Genomic DNA, 15890 nt, shown 5'->3' with positions numbered 1-15890 from the left:
GTGCCCTTTGCCATTTCGGAAGAGTCTGCAGCTGGCTCAGGTATTCGGTACGCCACCGCTGCCAGAAACCTTCCAGAAGTCTGGATACAAGGTTCCATCTCCGTCGGCCTGCGTCGTACGTGATTTCGTCACCCGGTTCTGGAACTGCGCACAAAGAAGAAGCGTTAACCAGATGGTTTGGCGTGAGGAAGGGAGGATCATTTGGATCGTCGGACAAGGCGGAGAGGGGTCGAGAGTTCATACAAGCTTCCACTTGACACAGCAAGGTGGAAAGCTCCTCGAAGGTGAGCTGTTGTTCCCCTATTGTGCGTCGGAGATGCCTCTTCGCGGATTTCACGGCCGCTTCCCACAGACCGCCGAAATGAGGAGAATACGGCGGTATGAACCTCCATTCCGTTCCGTCGGCGGCCAGCAATTCCGCCGTTTCCTTGTAAAAGGTCGATGCAGCGTTGAACATGCGCTTCAGAAGCTGGTCGGCGCCTCTGAACGTCGTAGCGTTGTCACTCAGCATCTGGTGACATCTTCCGCGTCTAGCTACGAAGCGTTTGAAAGCTGCGATGAAGGAGGCAGAGGACAAATCGGACACGACATCTAAGTGGACCGCCTTCGTGCACAGGCACACGAAAACGACGACGTATCCCTTGGTGGTCCGCTGTCCCCTTGCTCTCGTCATGAGCATCGGAATCGGACCAGCATAATCGACTCCGCTGACCGAGAATGCCCTTGCTGGTTGCACTCGCTGGGCAGGCAGCATTCCCATTTGCTGGTTGCTGGTGCGCCCTTGGAGCCGAGTGCAGGTAACGCAGCCTTTTACGACCCGTTTCACCAGCGTCTTGTCTCGCGGAATCCAGTGGCGGAGCCTGAGCGTCGCCCGCGTCAAGTTCACTCCCCCATGGAGCGTCCGAAGATGAGCTGAGCGGATCAGCAATGATGCCAACGGAGACTGTCGGTCGACTATCACAGGATGTCTCTGGTCGAATGAAACTGCTGCGTGGTCCAGTCGTCCTCCCACTCGTAAGACACCTTGACGATCTATAATCGGCCGAAGAGAAACAAGGGTCGAGGTCGATTTGACTATCTTACCCTTCTCCATTTCCGCAAGTTCGTCGCCAAAGTCGTCAGCTTGGCTCATTCGGTGGACGCTCACCCACGCCTCGTCGATCTCAGTGGCTGTCAGGAACCCGTGCTGCGGTGTACCGATGGAGCGAACGTTGTTTGCGAATCGTCGCATATACGCGGTCACTCGGACCAGCCTCAACGCTGACGAGAATCGGAGAGGGTCCCAGGGCGATTCGAAGACGGCTCGCAGACTGGGATGGTCGCCGGACTTCGTCTTCCTTGCCATCGTCGTCGTCACCGTCACTCTGCGCTCCGGAGCCTCGCTCTCGTCGACGTCACATGCGCCAGGCCAATCCTCCTGAGGCCCTGACAACCACGAGGGACCGCTCCACCAGAGGTCATCGTCGACCAGTACCTGCGCTGAAATCCCACGCGTGGCAAGGTCCGCAGGATTTTCGTCTGTCCTCGCGTGTCGCCACTCAACGTCCGGTAGCAGGCGCTGGATCTCGGCCACCCTATGCGCCACAAACGGTTTCCACCTGGAAGCATGAGACCTCACCCAGGCTAGGACGACCGATGCATCGGTCCACGCATGCATAGTCACGCTGTGAGGCCGCATCGAATCTCCTACTGCTCTCAGCAATCGGGCCAGCAGTAGAGCGCCGCACAGCTCCAGCCTGGGAATGCTCTGTGGTTTCGTTGGAGCGACCTTGGTCTTCGCCATCAGTAAGTGCGTCTCGGCCCTTGCACCGGTAACTGGCACCCTTATGAAGACGGCTGCGGAGTATGCCCTTTCCGACGCGTCGCTGAATCCGTGCAGCTCTATACTGTCGCTGGTCGCCGCACGATAGCCAATCCATCTCGGAACTGTGATTCGATCGGTCCTCTCCATCTCGAATCGAAGTTGCTTCCATCGCTCGGAAAACAGTTCAGACAGCGGCTCGTCCCACAACAATCCAGACAACCAGAGGTCCTGCAGCAGGATCTTCGCAGCAATGCTGATCGGAGACAGCCACCCCAATGGATCGAAAAGCCTGGCCGTCTCAGACAAAACCGATCGTTTGGTCCATGGTTGACCTGATGTGGCAGTCCTGAGCTTCGGAGCCGCAAGAGACAGAGTGTCGTTCGCCGTGCTCCATTTGAGTCCCAGTGCTCCTGCCTCTTGGTGACCCTGCAACAATTGAATGAGACCGGAGCTCGACGACAAGTAATTGGTCGCCCACTTATCCAGCGGGAATCCGCCCGCCGTCAGGATGTCCGTGAGTTGACGTCGAGCCTCCTCGGTGTCGTCGATGTCATCTCCTCCGGCCAGAATGTCATCGACATACGAATTCGCTCGGAGAATCGCTGCACCCCGCGGAAATCGAGCCTTCTCGTCGTCGGCAAGTTGAAGCAGTACTCTCGAGGCGAGGTACGGAGCCGACGTCGTGCCGTAGGTCACCGTCGTCAAACGGAAGTCCCGTACTTCCTCGCTTGGATCGTTCCTCCAGACGATCCTCTGCCAGTCTCTGTCCTCTGGGTGCACCTTGATCTGGCGAAACATTTTTACAATGTCCGTCGAAAAGGCATGCCGATGGATCGCCACCTCGTTATTACGGCCCAGAGGTCAGTTTGGAGCTTCGGTCCGGCGGCCAGGTAATCGTTAATGGCACTGCCTCTGCCTGAAACGTAAGAGCCATTAAAAACTACTCTTATTTTGTTTCCAGATGGTTTTTCCCGCCACACGGCGTGATGCGGAAGGTAATTCTCCCCCCCGCCAGTCGAGTGCCGCGAGACGAACTCCATGTGCCCGAGCCGTTCGTACTCCTCCAGAAATTCGGAGTATTTCTGTCGGAGCGTCTCGTCCCTTTCTCGTCTCCTTTCGGACGATAAGAGCAAGCGAACTGCAGCCGATCGCGGAACTCCGACATCGGTGCCTGGGGTGGCAACGAACGGTAAGCGCACAACGTAGCGTCCATCCTGATCTCTGCGGTGCGTATCCTTGAAGTGCTTTTCGCATGCTTCGTCCTGAGGCGTGCTTATTGCACTAGTTGGTACTTCTTCCAGCTCCCAGAACCTCTGCCAATCGTCTCGGAGGTCTCGTGCAGGCTGAACTAGCAAGGATCGCACCCGAGGTCCAGCGCTGTGGTCCTTCGTGGATGAGGTTGTGCCCATCGGCGCCCAGCCGAAGGGCGTTCGAACAATTGGAGGAGTGCCCATTGGTCCGATTCGATTCTCGAGGAGGAGGTGACCACACGCATCTGCCCCGAGAAGTAATTCCACCCTGTTCGGAGAGCGGAAGTCCTCGTCGGCCAACGGAAGCCCGTGGAGGTGAGTCCACTTCTCGTCGTTAATTTCTACCGCTGGAGTCGGAGCGGTAATTTTTCGCGTCACCAGCGCGTTTAACGCGAGTCGGAACTTGGAGTCGCGACTAGACGCGAGTAACACGGACACTTCGTGACGTACCGTGCCCACGTTTATCTCCTGGTATCCGGTCAAATGAACCTCCACGTTCCGGCGCGGAAGACGTAACGCTTGCACGACATCGTCCGTCACGAATGACATTTCGGACCCGGGATCGAGTAACGCGCGAGCGGAGACAGTGCGACCGTTCGGGGACTTCAACTGGACGCGCGCGGTGGCCAGTAAAACAACGCGATTCGACCTGAACGTGTTCACCGAACTTGTGCTTGGCTGCGCGGGAGCTTCACTCTTCCGGAACGCCTCGTGAAGCGAGGTGTGGTGATGACCGCCGCACACCATACACCGGTAGGAAGACGTGCACGCCGCGAGCAAGTGGGTTCCCGAGAAACACGAAACGCACAGTTTATTTCGGTACACAAATTCCTTGCGTTCCGGCGCGCTAAAGGTTTTGAACTGACCGCAGTGCCCTAGCTGGTGATTGTCCGAGCACAGCGGGCACTTCCGAACGTTGCTGGCCTTCGCGGATGGCCCTTTGGTCATTTGCACGGTCATGGCCGTCCTTTGTTCGGATTTTCGCGTCTCCTCTCGCTTGGTCGGTGTTGACGAACACATCGGCTCTTGGGTCGAGGCCAAGGCATGGATGCGTGATTCGAGGAAATCTCGAATCTCCACGAAGGACGGCATGATCGTCGGGTCCGGGAACATCTTCTCCCAGTCCAGGCGCGTCGTCGAGTCCAGCTTCCTGACGAGGAGTGTCACGAACCAGTCGTCCCATGTGTCGACTGGTTTTTTTAGCGCGGCCAGAGCATCTCGAGCTTGACAGAACTCGTCGAGGACTCTGGTCAATTCCTCCGTCGAAGCTCGTTTTACTGCCGGGCAGTCCAAAAGTCTTCCGAGGTGAGCGGTGGTCAGTACACGGATGCCTCCATAACGACGTTCGAGTGCCGCCCACGCCGTCGAATAGTTCGCATCTGTCAGAGATGTACGCGCGATAACCTTCGCAGCCGCACCGGTGAGGCTCGCCTTCAAATATTGTAGGCGTTGGACGTCCTGCAATCGTTTGGAGTTGTGAATCGTAGCGCGAAACGAATCGCGAAACTCCTCCCACCGTAGGAGATCGCCCGAAAACTTCTCGATGGTCAGGGTCGGCAGTTTGGGTCCGGCGTTGCACTCGTGAGACTCGGCTTGAGCCGGAGTTGCTGAGGCGGCGGGCTTCAGGTTTTCTAGCCTCTCCACCAATTCAGAGGAGTTCTGAATGTAGGCTTCCTCGACTTCGTCGTATAGGCCTCTCTTCCTGTAGTTACTGGCGGCGTAATCTGGCATCGGTCTCAGAGCGTTGTGATTTACGATGAAGTTGCGCCAGTAACTTTCCAGCAATTCGATCCTTTTCTTCAGCACAACCGCAGAGAGTTTTGCTGCCCCCAATTTGTCGGTATTGGTAATGCAGTTCTTGATGCGGCCAGCGATCTCCTCCTGAGCGACCACTACATCGCTGAACGTTTGCGGCATTGTTTCGGCAGTTAAAATTCAAAACGAAACGTGAAAACAAACTGATCGAGACGCGAAAGACAAAGGACTTTACGCGTATCGCGGTAAACACCTTGCCTCGGTCGGTTCGAGAGCGGTTGGTGTCCCGGTGGAAGGTCACGGAATTTTCGAATCCGTAACGGTTCGCCACGCGGTCTAAGTACCGTTTTTCGAGAACGGTCTCACGAATTCTGTTCGAAGAATTCACTTGCTCCTTTCCTTTCAGGTGCTTCCTGATTATCTGCGACGGAGCCTCGGAAGATGCTCGATGCACTCGCGGATCACTCGAGGAGACAACGGAAGCGCACAACAGAACTCGCGGTGATGCACAGAATTCTTCGTAATTCTGCGGTGGATCGAGTGGAATAGAGAAATCGGCACACTCTATTCCCGGGTTTCGGCACCAAATGTTTTGGATCTTCGTTGGGTTCCGTAACGTTGGAACCTTTAACTTACGATCGCGAAATGTTTGAGAAATAAAGTCGGAATTTGTGGGAGAGCTAATCGATTTATTCGTGTTATCACTGCGGTTCTCGGAAAAGAGAGCGAGGGCTCGACGGATTGCCGTGTATATTGACGGGGCTCTCTCCCCTCGCCGCGCACCTCGAACTACTCGGTCCGCCCGAAGTGTGCGGGGAGAAAGAGAGACGAACCGCGACGACGGCCGAGTCCTCAATACAAACAAAGTTCGGCAGTCGCTAATTTGTCGTGTGTGCGTGCGGACGCACAGCGGCACCGAACAGCTGATTGCTCGAACAAAGTGCATAATGTTGTGTGTCTCCTTTGGGAACGGGGGAGAGCATCCCTTCCTTTTTACCTTTTTTCTTTTCGGCTAATATGCACGGTACGCAACAGCTAATTACTCTTTCTACTCGCTCGCTTAAATTCGGGATATAAAATTCTTCCTTAATTCGCTCTACAACTTTCTTCACTCCAAAATGTCCATTCTCATGCACTCGTCGAATAGTATCTACAAACATACTCGCTGGTAGTACTACAACAGTTTTATCACCGTATCTCTTTAACAATAAATCGTGTTCTATTAAATAGTCCTCGTACGCTTCCCTTTCCAATACCGGTTTTATGGCTCGAATGCGTTCATCTTCGTTTTGTGTTTTCCGGATAATTTCGTGCATCCTATCTTCCACGATAAACACCGAATATCTACTTAGCGCATCAACGTGTTTCAGACGTTCACCCGATCGGTGTTCGATTTTATAATGGAACTCTTCGAGAGTCAACGCCCACCTCGCAACTCGCGGACACAAATCTTTCTTATACAGAGTCTTTTGCACCGCTTGGCTGGATTTTCGTTTTTCCTCTATAACTACCCTTACAGATGAGCTATAGGGCTAAAACTTGGCTGAAAGGTATCTTTTTTGGTAGGCTATCGAATGGCGCAAATTGGAATATAAATCCCTTCCAGGGCCGATTTGGCCCCCAAAACCGGCTTAGCCTTTGCTGTACTTTCAATAATATATTCGGGCTCCCGAATGGGCATGCCTCTGTTATATCTGCTGTCGACTATTTCGGGCAGCATACAATCTATATTGTTTCGGCTTGAACGATTGTTCGAGTGCCTGAGGCCGGGACCACTCAGAATTGAGCGCCGAGGAAAGTGGTGGAGACTGCAGGTGATATGGACGAGACGCGGAATTTGTTGCAAGTCACTTTAATGTTCTTCGACACGACTAGGCCACACCGCTGGCACAAACAAAGAAATGTGACGGAAATCGCGATACAAACTGTAGCGAGATAGGAAGCGACGATGCCGCGAGAAAATGAATAATTGAACGTAGATGAAGTCACGAGTGAGTCTTAGTGCAAGCGAGCGCTGCGAAGTCAGAACGTATTCTGAGATCTCGTTCGCGCACGAGAACGCACGAAACGTCGGAAGGACGGTTGATCTCATTGTTCTCATGGGTGAATTCGGTTCACCTTTGCGCGCGAGGTGAGATTCAAACGGAGGTGTTTGTCGCCGGTGACACGGCTGTTTACGCGAGCGAGACAACAGCCGCTCGATCGCGCGTTCGTAACGCGAAAACAATTTTGGAACCATCATCAACGGTCGGAACACCTTCGTTTGAATTCTCCCTGTTTATGCCAATACTGAACATATATAAAAGCGCGACAATTTTGGCTCCATTTTATGTTGCCAAAATTCGTCGTCTCTCTCAACTTTAATGGACTTGACACCTTTCCTCGTCCATATGCAGAAGAGGCAGTACTTTCTGCCAGTGATATGTAATTGCCCTTGTACTTGGTAAAAGTACGCGTGGCTTTTATTCATTTCACTGCCAGTACTGTCTGTAAATATTTTACTTACTGCTTTTATTGTTGATATTGCCTCTTCTGGTGTAACATTTTCAGCAGTTTGTGGGCACTTTATCTCCACAATACCGTCATCATCGATTACTCCATCCGGTGATGCTCCCAAATAGGGAATCGATGCATCGATGAAAAGACCACATGGTCTAATTTCGACGTTTTCCTTTCTTGATCATTCTTCGCGAGCTAGGTCTTCATTCTGCTTTCCATACGCTACAGCAGAAACGTCTAGCAGGCATGGATAGAGAAATGTCTGCACTAACTTTGAACACAGCGTTGTCTTCCTTCGGTAGCACACGGTGCGGAAGTTGGACGCTGTCAAAAGTTTTGTTTTGTGCGTCAGCCACTTTCTGTTCTTGGCCTGTCCAATGGTCTCTTGCTCAATGTTCTCTCTATCTTTCTGCCAATCGTTTAGTATTTCCATATGCTTATGCTTTTGAAGATTGAACATGCATTCGTCCATATCTGGCTTCTGTGAATTTGGTCCGTAATCGAAATCTTGTTTTGCGCGGAACTGCTTTCTTGTGTTCCTCGTCGTGCTGTTCTGTTGGGTTTGTTGCACGAGTTGTCGTTTCTTTCTGTGGCGTTCTTCCATCTGTGTTAAAAGTGGAGGCGGCTCCCTTTTCATTGACCGTTGTAGACGAGACAATACTTCTTGCGTATTATACTGGATCACAGCAGCAGCACATCTTGCACTGTATGATCCTCTTTGGCCGAAATTTAATCTTTTTCCACCAATATATTTTGCAACAATATTGTTGTAACTCTCCACTGCGTTGTTGTTGCTTCGATATAGGATGCTTTTTCCGTGCGCTGAAAGTGACCGGATGATATCTCGGATGTTCTGGTAAACTCCAAGGTTTAACAATTCCGGAACAATATTCCGCTCGTCCTTCTTCGTGGTTCCATCGCAGAAGTATCCTGTTCTATTACAATGTTTGTGCTCCCCAAAAACGTGGCTAGGCATATTCATTATGTCTTCGCATACATTTTTTATTTTATGTTGCATCGGCACATTCTGTTCAAATCTGAACTCTGCAGCTTTCATAATCCCCGAGCGCATCCGCCGAATATTATTTTCCACGGCTTGCCTGTAGCGACCGGGCGGAGCTTTCTTCTCAACATCTTTCATTTTGTTGCAAAAGTTGCGCAACAAATGATTTGTGCATTCAATTTTCTTTACGCGGATCATCCATGATTTATATGGATCAGAGTCCAGAATTTTTTATAGACACTGCTGTCGCCATCAGCAATCAATGTCGCATAAATTAATCCGCGTTTTTCCACGCTGGTAATGAAACCTTCTGCAATGGCGTCACTCTCCATTCTGGTGGAGGGCTGGTTTCTGCCCCAGTTTTTGAAGCATGCGTGTTGCCGCGGCTCTGCTTCCCTTTTCGCCGCATTCAAGCAAATGGAGCAGATTTTGTTCCGTACTCCAATGAATAGAACTTTCTTCGTGTGATAGCCCACTATCACGCCGACACCAGATATTGAGTCGTATCTGCCTGTTCGGCACGACCGCTTCATCCAACTTCCGTCAGCCACGACGGGAATATGTGGAGTCCCACATTCTACGACGTCGCCTCTTTCAATGGCAAGTCTTTTTTCTTCTTCAGCCGCTTTTCTTCCATTTCCGCTTCCGCAGCGCGGATTAATTTTTCCACGATGTCGTCATGGACTTTGCTCTATCTCCTCGTTGACATACAAGGGACGTTTATGGCAATGAGGAATCCTTCCATTTGTGCGTAGCCGCCTCCGTTGAGAATCGTTCCTGCCACTGTATTCCGATTGATATCCATTACCTGAGCATTATTAGGTTGACTGCGGATATTTGCTTCGTAATTGCACATCATGCATTTCACGGTCAGGGTGGTCTCCAATCCCGTTCTCTTCATACGTATTGTAGCTTATTGCAACGTTGACCGATTTTGATGAAATATTCAGAATATGTATCATTCAAAGAGATCTACAAATCGTACTTTCTAAATTTCCAATGTAAGTCCACATAAAAAAGTTGCAAGATACAACCTTCAGCATTTTCTCTGCTATTACGACTAATTGCAATTTTTTGTAAACATTTTTTTTCACTCTACGTAGCAAACCAATTGTGTTACATAGAATCAATCATTTATTTGTAGTTTTATGACAATGATATTCCTTCATGCAGTAATAAACAAATGACATCGACTGATTGACGGGTCCGGTGTATTCCTGATTGGGGGTGTATAGGGGCAGCCAACAGGTAAAGGAAAAAAACGGTTTGCAAATATTAGCCTCGGAAGAGTTTAGAGGACACTCCGAAATATGATTTTTACGGTTACTTGGGATGACTCCGTAGCGGCGGTGAAGTGGGGTATCCCTTGGACATGCGGAAGCAGTAAAACATCTGTACGGTGCCCGAATTGTTGCATAGAGAAAATTTAACGTGGATGGTTCTGATGGATGCCAATATTATTTTTATAACATAAGAAAGGAGACAATGTCAGCATAATCTTCTTTTGCTGTATCCTTTAGTTGAGCCGCGAAGCCTTTTGGAAGATGCTGTTGCTTTCGCTGCTCGCTTGAGCACCGTTTTTCTCACGTGCTCAGCAGAAGATGCTTCATTATGTGCCATTGTGCACTACACGGTCTTCGAACTTCACTGCACCAAATGTAAAATGTACACAATCGCGTCGACACGAGTATGCATACTTATTTCCGCGCGGTGTATAAATTATGTACTAAATGAGACAGGAATGATTCGCACGAAATTACGAACGCGTTCCCGTCCATCAGTAAACTGAAGAAACCAAACACCGACGCAATCAGTTTTGCCAGATGTGTCGCCGGTGTCCCCCCTCTCGCCCTTCCGACAAATTTCACTGGACCACGCTTGAGCCTGATTCCGTCCGTGCACCAACAGGCCTTTCTCTATCGAATTGTTTATCTGTGTATACTGAAATATGTTTTGTATTGTTGAAATAATTTTTTTCCGGTATAGTCACCTAAGATGTTTGAAGGATACGAGGTTATCGGAGGCGGGTACCTTCAAATAATGTTCAATCAGGTATTTCGTGACGAGTCGTTTATTTTGCAATACAAAGTCGCGACGGCGTTCAGAGTAGTTCGGCTAGGCTAGACAGCGATTCAACTGAGACTCGATTCTCACTCGGTTGTGACTCTACTCGACTAGCTACCACGCGTCGGTAGTCTGCCGTCTTATATTGCGGAAACGCATGTCGACTGATTGGTGGAAGTCTTTTCGAGGAACTTCCACCAATCGGTTAATTTTTCGTAACACGCCCACGTTCCACGCCCCTTGTGCGTGAGAAGGGTGAGCGCGTCGTTTCGTTAAAAATCTAATTTTGGTGATGCAGCGGGGTGTCTTCCGGGCCCAGTGCTAAGTGCGGTATGTGCCTGCTGGCTTTTGTCCACGGGCACCGCTTTCCCGGTTGATAGGAACCAGGCACGCGTCGCTGGGACACTCTAAGCTGGAGACCCTTCGACTACCCAAAATTGTCTATCTGAAATCGTTAAAGACGTTTTCTCACAAACAGCGTCTTATGCTGTGCAAACCATAAATCTTTCTCGGTGCTGGTGCGCCGAAGATTTCTCTTCCGGCGCCCCGCTAGCCGCTACATGTTCAATAGTGACTCCCAATCGAATTGATTCTGAACCACACCATTTCCCAAAAGAAAATTACGGAAAAATTCGTGGATATTCTACTTGCTAGCATATGTGACTGAGACTTTTTTCGGATTATTAGGTGGAATAATCGATTTTTAACATCGAACTTCAAAAGAGATTAGAATTTGCAGAAGAATACATAAACGCCAGCGACGACTTCTGGAAGAATGTAATATTCTCCGATGAGTCGAAATTTAATATTTTTGAGTTGGATGGTCATAAAAAACTGTGGCGGAGAGCTAGTACTGAATTGGATCTTACTAAGTATCAATTAAGAAAAATTCCCGTTAAATTAATCGCAACACTTGTAATAATGAAATGTTCGAATACTTTTGTCCCTGCAGTTTCTCGCCATTTCGTGAAATTTTTGTCATTGTAAGTTACGAAATAATGTAATTAAGTTTTGTATTTACTCATTTGTTGTTATAAGTGTTGTATACAATATAAAGCTACATATGTTTAGACACAATTAATAACATAAACGATACTGTTGCTTTTAATTCTATATTCCAAGCGTACGAATACTTTTGTCCCCCACTGAATATCGCAATATAGGGCGAGTAAACTATTTTGTATTACATTTTTAAGCTTGTACATTATTTTCCCGAATATAAAAATGTTTATTATCTCATAATACGCTTGTACACGGGGAGAATAGGGCGACGAAAAAATGTATTTTCATGCAATTTACCAAAAATTCTAAAAAGAATTCAGAACAATTGTTTCAATAATATCCAACTACTGAATTTTTATAAAACCAGTATCTCTGAAACTTCAATACGAAAAACGCACTTTCCTCGAGTGTTCGGAGATTTCCAATTTTATTAAACAAACATGTTTGCATAATCCGCAATGGGGAATTTTAGTCATGTGTACTAGTAAGTAGAACACCCATGAATTTTTTCGTAATTATTTGTTGGGCACGGTATGACTAAACATGAATTCGATTCGGGAGTCACCGTTAAACATTTTATGTGGTAACAGCGGAAAAAAATGATTTAAAAAATAAGAAAAATATATCTTAGTTGGATTTTTTAGAAAAATTTGCAGTCCAAATTTCGCTTTGAGAAGTTTTTTTTAGAACAAATGTATATCCTAGAGGTACATACGTGTGTGTTTAGTGCGGCGGGAGGGAAAGGGGTGGCGATGGTTCGCCAGAGTGGGCGATCAACGCGTAACCAAAGGAACAATCAAGCGCGCGCAACCGCGTCGGTAGGTATCAATATTTATAATTAGTATTCTATAATAACATTGTAAAGTGTAAATTGTTGGGTAGAAACGAAAGGTCGCAGGGTTTTTAAATTGAAGTACCAATAATTTAAAAATGCGTGTGGACAATTTCTAACTCTTTCACCCTCAACTTTATCCCACTATTGTTTACCACCTCCACTACAGATTTCACATCCCATTGTAGCCGGTACGCGCTTCGCATCGCAAGACTCTATAGTTGACCGCCTGCAGGTGTTGGGGTGTATGCTAATAAAACCTACCCTGACGTTTGCAGGATGGCAAGATTACTTTATTCGCCAAACGACTTGACGGGTGTAGAAAACCTAACTACCCCATCATAAACGTTGCCAGTCGGATACCGCTGGGGCCTGTCCGACCGTGCGGCACATTTGGCGATCACCTTTGCCGGTGACGAGTTCCGCCTGTAACGTCTATATCAATACGTTGTCATACGAAACACGATTAGATTCGGCTCACTTTGAGACATCGGTCGGCCGCACTTAGGCAATCGGAGACCCACCGTTGCGGGTTTTCGATATTACATTGTATGCGTTCCTTCGAGGTCTGCACGTGGCCGATGGCTCGACGTCGTCGACGCTACGTCGCACGGCCGTGGCGGGCGCGGTGGCCATGGAGGGGGAGGGTGGCAGACCAAAAACCGCCCGGTCATCATGTTGTTACGTATGGAGACGTTTCTCCACGTTCATTTCGATTAGAAATTCTAATCTCTTATCTGAGAACGAAAAGCGTCCCAACAGGCCCCTTTTATTAACGAAAGATACTGTATGCCTTCTTTATATCAAAATCTCTAGACACTCCCTTCTGGCATCCGTTAATTAATATTCTGATAAGAAAGAGCCCGGATAACCTTCATTAACCCCTTTTACCCAAAATCTAACTGAGGTCTGCTTTTCATTAGAAGTGACAAAAATGTGACTGTGACCCTACGTGACATTAGATCTTAAACAGAGTACCCTTTCATTTTCAAGGTATATAAACCCGTTCGTTTTCATCCTCTTTGGTTTAGTCAAGATTCAGAAGCGGTTCAGTAGCGTTATTAGTAATCGTGCAGTCACGTCGCGTTACAGAGTCAATTCTAGTGAGATCGGGTCAAAGTCCCTTTCGAATCAATCTTAACCTTATAGATTCCGTTAGTTCGCGTATATTCTATTTGGCATCCAATTCTCGCTCTCCAACCCCGCATTGCCAGTGCGTCAACACCGTGCACCATAGGTAACAATTCCTCTAATTGTACATTTATCATATCCATTCGCGACACAAACAATTACATCTGTAATCACCTAAATTCAGAATAAATTTGTCTTGTTTGTTAACTCGCGTACCCTTAATTATTGCCTAAAATCCTAATCAAATAATTGAACGTTCCCACACGATACAATCTAACCGCTCGGATTGTATCAATTAAATTATATAGAAGTTACGAGGCTTACTAATACTTAAATTCGATTCAACGAAGATTTCTCCAACCTAGTGGCTCCTCGATTTCGCATTGAGCGCGTCCACGAAATTATACCATCCTAGGCGGATCCCCGATTTCGCATTGGGTTCTTCCGCATCCTAGCAGCTCCCTGATTTCGCATCAGGTTCGTCCGCGCTCTTATACAACCTCCTTTCGTATCGGGTTCGCCGCGTGTTCCCTAGTGACTCCTCGATTTCGCATCGGGTGCGTGCACGAAGTTTCATCCTCCTAGAAGCTCCTCGATTTCGCATCGGGTGCGTCCGCGTACCTAACTAACAATTGAAACCATATTCCTGGGGTTACAATCCCCTCGCCGGCCTCTCGCGTGGCTCGTAACAATGTGTTTTTAAAAATTATATTATATTGTATTATCATTTAATTCATTATTTAATTAATCATTTAATCATTTAAATTAATTATACCATTTTATTTAAATATATTATTAATAAACTTTTAAAAACATGTCGCCTTGAATTCCTTTCCTGCACGCTATCCTTCTCCATGTTCGAAGACATATACAATAAAAAAAAACAAAAATAAATAAATAAACAAAGATAAATAACAAAAAGAGTATATAAAAGTATTATAGTACAAAGTTTATAGTATTATAGTATTATAGTTGTAACGAGTCCGTTTCTCGGCGGATCTCGTACAACGGTTCCTCGCGGCCGGATTTGGCTCGCCGTGCCAGGGTTCGCAGCGGGATAACGCGAGGGTTACGGCGGGACACGGACGGTCGGGCACAGGTGGTTAATGATGCGACTCGGCTAAACGTTCATCACTGTCACGGCTTCGCGGTTCGGGGGTCGGCGGTCGCGGTTCAGGTCTCGCGCGCGTGTCGGGTCACGGCGGGGTCTTGGCCGTACGCAGCGGCGTTTCCGGACCAGGGCAACTTCGGCGGACGGAGAGCCCGTGCCCCTGGACGGCCGGCGTTTCGCCGGTCGCGGGTAGTTCGCTTTCCGAGGGTGTAGGGTGGAGGCGGAGACGTCGGATTAACGGGAAAGAAGGGTACTTACCCTGGTTCCGGTCCTCGATCGCTCGGCGTTCGGGTCGGCTCTCCAGGCGGTCCGGTACGCAGCGGCGTATATCGGGGTTCGCGGGTCGCGGGAGACTAGGCACACTCGCGGTTTGATTTCCGCGGATTCAGTAATACTCTCGCGAGTCGGGTCGGCAGGCGGCTTCTCGGCGTCGTGAAAGCGCCAGTCCGGTCGTAATCGTGGCGGTCGGTATCGGCGGCTGGAATTACGGCTCGGGAAAAACACGTCTTGTCACGGTGACGGCGGAAAACCAAAAAGACCGTTTTCCGGCTCGTCTCTCTCGTTTTGCTAGGCGAGGGGGTGCGGTGCGGTACGGTTCGCGGCCGGCTTTTCCGGTGTCGTCACGCATCCGGCGCGACGGTGTCGCATCATGGCGGGTTCCGGGTCCCGCCAAGATCGGTTCGGTGGCGCGGGGTTCGCGGGAGGCGCTCGCGGGTACCGGCGGATCTCGGTATCCGTCGGTCGCATTCGGGGGTTCGAGTTCGGGGCGCGTACAGCTAGGAACAGGCCTGGCGCAGCCAGGTTTGTTACATAGTTATAGTATTAGTGTTATAGTTATAGTTTATAGTGTAACAGACCAGGCTGCGCCAGGCCTGTTACCAGACGCGATCGCCGCCGAATCCGAACTTCCCCGACCACGACCGACGGATACCGAGATCCGCCGGTACCTGCGAACGCTCTCCGCGACCCCCCCCCCCCTCGCTGCCGAACTAGTCTTGGCGGCATCCCGAAGCCGCCATACTACCGAGACCGCCCCGCCGGATGCGTGACGTCGCCAGAAAATCCGCCGCGAAACACCCCGCGTCGCATCCCTCGCCTAGACAATCGGTAAGGGATAGGGAACCGGCACCACAGACGAGGTATAGGAGTAGACCAATCACCCAATGTATTTTTCTGTCTCACGCTCGAGGGGCTCTAGAGCCCCCGTACCATTCCGTGTCACATGCTACCGTATCATCCAGAACTAATATTGTGGAACCAATATTCTACGATGGCGCTGTTGCTGATAGAATTTTAAATCTCATGTCGAGGATTCTAGTTCAGACTCCGCGCGGATGCTATGCCTAAATGATGAATGAAACAAAAGAATGTTGTTTCCTTTTAATTCTATTGCGCCTGTTACGCGAGTGCGTCGAAGGAAACGTAATGTAATAATAATA

This window comes from Halictus rubicundus, unplaced genomic scaffold (genome assembly GCF_050948215.1).
Source record: "Halictus rubicundus isolate RS-2024b unplaced genomic scaffold, iyHalRubi1_principal scaffold0121, whole genome shotgun sequence".
In the NCBI taxonomy this organism is placed as follows: domain Eukaryota; kingdom Metazoa; phylum Arthropoda; class Insecta; order Hymenoptera; family Halictidae; genus Halictus; species Halictus rubicundus.
This window is presented reverse-complemented; position numbering follows the sequence as displayed.